We start from the raw sequence: 5,424 nt of genomic DNA, 5'->3' as shown, positions 1-5,424 counted from the left end.
TTGCGTTAGGGAATTGTTGCATTACCTCAAGGTGTGGACATCCAGTAGGGCTGCCATCTTGACCCCCAGTGAAGTTCACTCTTCAGGGCAGGGGAAGGTATTCGCCACGGCCCAAAGCAGTCATCTTTCATTCTGTATACATCACACTATAAGATCATTTCTGGTATCTTCTGAGATAAATTTAATTTTGATTCCTATCCACCTCTCCTTTCTGTCTATCCCTGCTTCTCCTAGGTGTTCAAGTGCTGGCTTGAGGGGAGCTATTTTCTTTTGAGAGTTATAAAAATGATCGTATGAAGAATTGTTCAAACATGTTATTCATTCTTATCTTCAAAAGGATGATCAAGATCTTTTTTTTAGAGAAACATGGGTTTTGTCGTTATTGTTTTGTTTTTCAAAGATGCTCCAGCCAGTGCTCTCAACTGATTGACAATTTCAATCCCTTAAAGTCAGGGAATATAGAAACATAGGATCATAGGATCTCAGAGGAAGCAGATCCCTTTTTGATTACCCCACCGAACCCATCCAAAGCATGAATTCCTCTGCAAGAATCCCTCCAAGAAATACTATCATTAATAATGTCTAAAGCTTACATAGCACTAATGTGCTTTACATGTGTTAATTATTTAATACACACAACAACCATATGGGGCAGGTGTGCTTTCATATTTGGTTTTACACTGAGGCACAAAAAGACACAGCTTGTAAAAGAGGTAGGCCTGGGATTTCAACCCAGGCAATCAGTCTCCAGGACTCGTGATTACCCATTATGCTCTACAACCTTCAGTTCAGTTTTCGCTTGAATACTTCCAGGCATGATGGGTTCACTTAGCCTCAGAAACAGCCTATTTCATTCTTGTCTGTTCTGGTGGCTAGACATGTCTTCCAATGACCTAAAGTCTTCTTCTCTAATATTTCTACCTATATAGCCCTCTGGAGTAGTAAGAATGTTTCATTTGTCTGTTGCCAAAAGTCTTTTCCTGGGAATTTAAATTTGTCCTCCAAGACTTAATCCATATATTGTTGTAAAGTTTCAGTGTGACAGTTAAAGGCTGGTGTATTTTTTTTTCTTTTACAAGTTCTGTTGATCCCATTCTGGAGGGGGTGATTACTCCTGCATTTGTGGGTTTGATGATAGGGCAATTTTTTTAAGTCATAGGAGTAGAACTTTATATTTCATTATTTCACTTCTTTCAAGATTGAGCCTCTTTGCTGCAACCTATTAAAATCTACTGCCATATTAAATATTGCTCATTAGTCCTGGTTTCACGCTATAATTTAATAAAACATGAAGAAATCAAGGTTCAGGGAACTTTCGTTGCCCAAGGTTTTAGTAAGTGGAATTTGCCCCCAGTTCTCTTAAAAAACGCACGCAGTGCTCGCTTCAGCAGCACATGTGCTAAAATTGGAATGATATAGAGAAGATCAGCATGGCCCCTGTGCGAGGATGACACGCAAATTCACAAAGCGTTCCGTATTTCTGAGCGTGCTCGTCATAGTGAGCACCAGGTGATGCATGGTGATGCATCAACAAAGATATTTGTTGAACTACTATATTGTACACCTGAAACTAACACTGTATGTTTACTAACTAGAATTAAAATAAAAGTTTAAAAAGCTAAAAAAAAAAAAGAAAAGAAAAGGAAGCAAATGAAAAGTTTGGTATGACATAATTATATGTGTATGTGTGTGTATGTTTATTTACTTCACTAGACAAGAGAAGAAGGATAAGAGAAATGTATACAAAGATGATGATTTTGGACTATTTTTTTAACCATTAAAAACGAGCCATTTGAAAAAGAAAAAAAAATGCATGCAAATCCGATTGCTTGCTCTCACTTATCAGATCTACTTTTCACTCCGTTTCTGGCTTGCCTCACATTGCAGCCCTGCCCTCCCCACTAATGCAAAAGGGGCATGACTACAGAAGATTTCCTGTCTCGGCAACCACCTCACTCTCTATTCCTCATTTTTATTTGACTTGAATTGTGAGAAAAGGTGTTGTCCTGATATATTGCCTAATCATAGTGTAGCTTTTGGCTTGATACTGATTCTTTTTAGCCATCTTAACTGTATTATCTGTGATTATGGTTTTTAAAAAAAACTTAATTAAAGTCATGATGAAATTAATTCACTGCTGTGCTAATGTTCAGAAAAAGAAGTATTCCAGAGACCGATGTGAATTAGTAGGAGGGGTTTTAAAGCTCTATTATTGCTCTAGGGGATGATACAAAGTCAAAACTGCTAGCATTATTTTTTCAAGACAGAATGATGCTCAGAAAGATGTTTGCAAGTTGTATCACCTAGATAAAAATATGCAACTGTCAAGCAATAAGACAGCCTGCACGAAGAGGGAAGGGTGTGGTGAAGGGGGGGATCGCCTCAAAGATCACTGTGAATCCGAAAAATAAGGACGATGATAGGGAAGAAAAAAAAATAGAGATGAAACTCTCACTGTAGGATCTGGAGATAATTTCTAATCTTCTCCAATTTTTCCCTCCTTCTCCTCTCTCCCTTACCAAAACACATGTGCAGACAGAGGGCATTCTTTACTATCATTTTAGAAGTACCTGTCTCCATTTTCATCCTAAATCATTTTCTGCACAGCTTTGTTTCTCTAATCAACTTGACGAGATACTATCAGGAACCAACTGTGATCTCACAACTATGCTAGTTACTCTGAAAGATTCATAGAAAGATAACTACAGTATTCTTTTTAGAATTTTAAATCAGTTGGTAAGAAAAACTATAGAGCGGGGGAAACAGCCCTCCTGCTGATATATTCAGTATATCATCCAGGACTAAACCCATCACGCTAGATACGTATGCTCTAAGGCTCCAGGAATTTATTCATTTATCCTAAAGACATTCAGTGACTGCCTTGCACGGGTAGGATTCTGGCCGAGGCTTAGAGAAACAGGGATGGATCAGGTATTTTCCATGACCTCAGGGGCTCAGAAGCCACTGGGAGCCACAGAACCGTAAATGGATGATTAGAAATCACCATGGTTGGGCTTTGTGTTGGGGCTGGAAAGACAAGTAGAGTTTTACTTACGCAGAGCACAAGGGAGCTGATAAGATGGCACAGTTCAGCTCAATAAGAGGACAGGAGAAATACAGGCAGGTGGAGAGGCACACATCCTGGCGAGGGAAGTGACTTTTTACCAGGAGGGGAATTGTAGGGGAATGAGGAACTCACCCTGATGGGGGATTTGTCAATGAGGGTATTGCTAGGATGCTGGGCTGGGAAGGGCTGTAGCAAGACACTGTGTCATACTCAAAGGGACGCCTAAAGCATTTTTATGACTATTTTACATGTACATGTGTTATTTTATGACCTTGTTTTATACCCACACCAACCTTAATATGTTCTGCTCCCTACATTCTATCCCTAGCATCTCTAGGATCCAGAGCAAGACATCCAATATGCTTAGATATTTACAGTTTATAAATCAATCTAACAAAATATTAAATGAAAACTGTTCTATCTTTCTCCCCTGACAAATACATCTTCCTAACAACCTGGAAGATCAGTTTCGAGTCTAAAAGTTTGTGGAATCTTCCCAAGTTTCAGGCTGAAATCTGGTGGTTTGGGGAAATCCACTGCCCATTCTTTCCACTTCCGATTCCATCCCACACTGTAAGATGTTCAAATATATCTGGACACTTCTGTCCACTTGCCGAGCTCTGTTACAGCTCCTCACCCACCCACACACAACCACCCACTGGCCCATCGAGGGCTTAGAGGAATGTTCACTTGAGGTGTGGTCCACTCTTGGGAGAACAAGTTTCAAGAAGAATTGTGCATACGCCTTAGTGATGGACTTGAGCCATGAATTATTGGTACCAGAAATATGACCTAGAGTAGGGGTTGGAGGGGATGCAGATTCCTAGTGGGTCTGTTGCTTGGCCCCTGGCACTCTACCCCCATAAGGGGTCATGGACAGAGAAGGGCCAGAGTTGGGTTCCTACCAAAGTGCAGCAGACAGGGAAAAGGCCTCTCTGACCCAGGTCTCAGAGCAGTATATCCCTCATCCCACCTTGTACTGATCGAGTTATTCGAAGTCCTCTACCCTTCTAATGACAGTCTTGATGTTTAGAACTAAGGTTTCATCATGCTGATGTTCCCAAAGCTTACAATAAGACAACTCCTTCATTTAACCATTAATTTTAATCTCCCTATGAAGGCCTATCTATTGCAGCCATCTTCCTCCAGATCAGAGACAACTAGTTTGTGTCTGTGTGTTTGTGTGTGTGGGTGGGAGGCAGAGATAGATAGAGAGAGAGAGAGAGAGAGTATATAGGAGGAAAGAGTGAGATAAGAAATTCACCTTTCTTACAGGCCAAACATGATGGATTATTAATTATCAAACATTAAATACTTCACAAACTTCTTCAGCTCCTAGTTCACCACATATTTCTTTACCAGTATAGGGAATACCTTTTTTATTTTATTTATTTAATTATTATTATTATTATTTTTTACCACTGAGACTGGAAAAGGAGTAAAAGAATACAATGGAGGCAAGGAAAAAAGCCCTATTCCTTCTGGCTTGCAAGGAAATGTGGGCAGGAGTCCACCAGAGAAAGGAGAAGGGCTGGCAGTGACAGCGTTGTGTGTAAGCTCTACCATGAGGGTGAAGAAGGGCTTTGGATTATGAACCAGAGCTCTGAGGGCACAAGGACTCTTGTCTTACTCTCTTTACAGGCACCTGAAGAAAGCTACCTCATAGATTTGTGCAAACCACAGTTGGGCAGCTCCGTCAGAGTAAAGGTGGATAATTGACAGAGAGCAAGAGCCTGAGTGCTCTTATCAGACTCCCCTTCCCTTTTGTTCCTTGATGGCAAAGACAGGACCCAGCATCCTGAGCACTGGCAGCTAGTATTAGCTCCTCCCTGGCACCACTATGCATAGACTTTGCTCCCATCAACTGAGATATATGCTACAAGATCCTTTGGGTCTGTTCAATTCTTAGTCCTCATCTTAGTTGGCCATTTAGCAACATTGGAAACATTCAGCCCACACTCCTTGAAAAAAAATCCTTCACTTGGCTTTCAGCATATTACTCTCTTTGGGTTTATTTCTTACTCACTAGCTTTTTTTTTTTTTTAGTCAATCTGTCTGTTCCTCCCCATCTTCACAGTCTATAAACACTAGAGTACCCCATGGCTCTATCCTCAGATTTCTTTTTTTTTTATCCTCAGATTTCTAATCTTCTTTCTTATTTTCATTCTTTGTGTGATTTCATCTAATCTCTGCCCCAAAAGATCATCTCCATGCAAAGATTTCTAGCTATGCATTTCCACCCTGGACTTCTCTGAACTCCAGCCTCATATATACATCTTCTTACTCAAGAGCTTATTTGAAAGTCCATCATTACTCTAAAACTGGATATTGATGATCCACTATCAAAATGTGGTCCT

General features: G+C 40.2%; 1 non-coding gene across 1 annotated transcript; it reads left to right on the top strand.

Moving 5' to 3' along the window:
* The first annotated feature begins 1,375 nt into the window (after positions 1-1,375).
* LOC112924518 (U6 spliceosomal RNA) lies at positions 1,376-1,482 on the top strand. The gene has a single exon (XR_003235900.2). It is a non-coding gene; the product is annotated as a U6 spliceosomal RNA (small nuclear RNA).
* Positions 1,483-5,424: the final 3,942 nt, after the last annotated feature.

Source organism: Vulpes vulpes, chromosome 3 (genome assembly GCF_048418805.1).
Source record: "Vulpes vulpes isolate BD-2025 chromosome 3, VulVul3, whole genome shotgun sequence".
NCBI lineage: Eukaryota > Metazoa > Chordata > Mammalia > Carnivora > Canidae > Vulpes > Vulpes vulpes.
The sequence above is the reverse complement of the archived record's forward strand: the minus strand, read 5'-3'. Positions and strand labels throughout refer to the sequence as shown.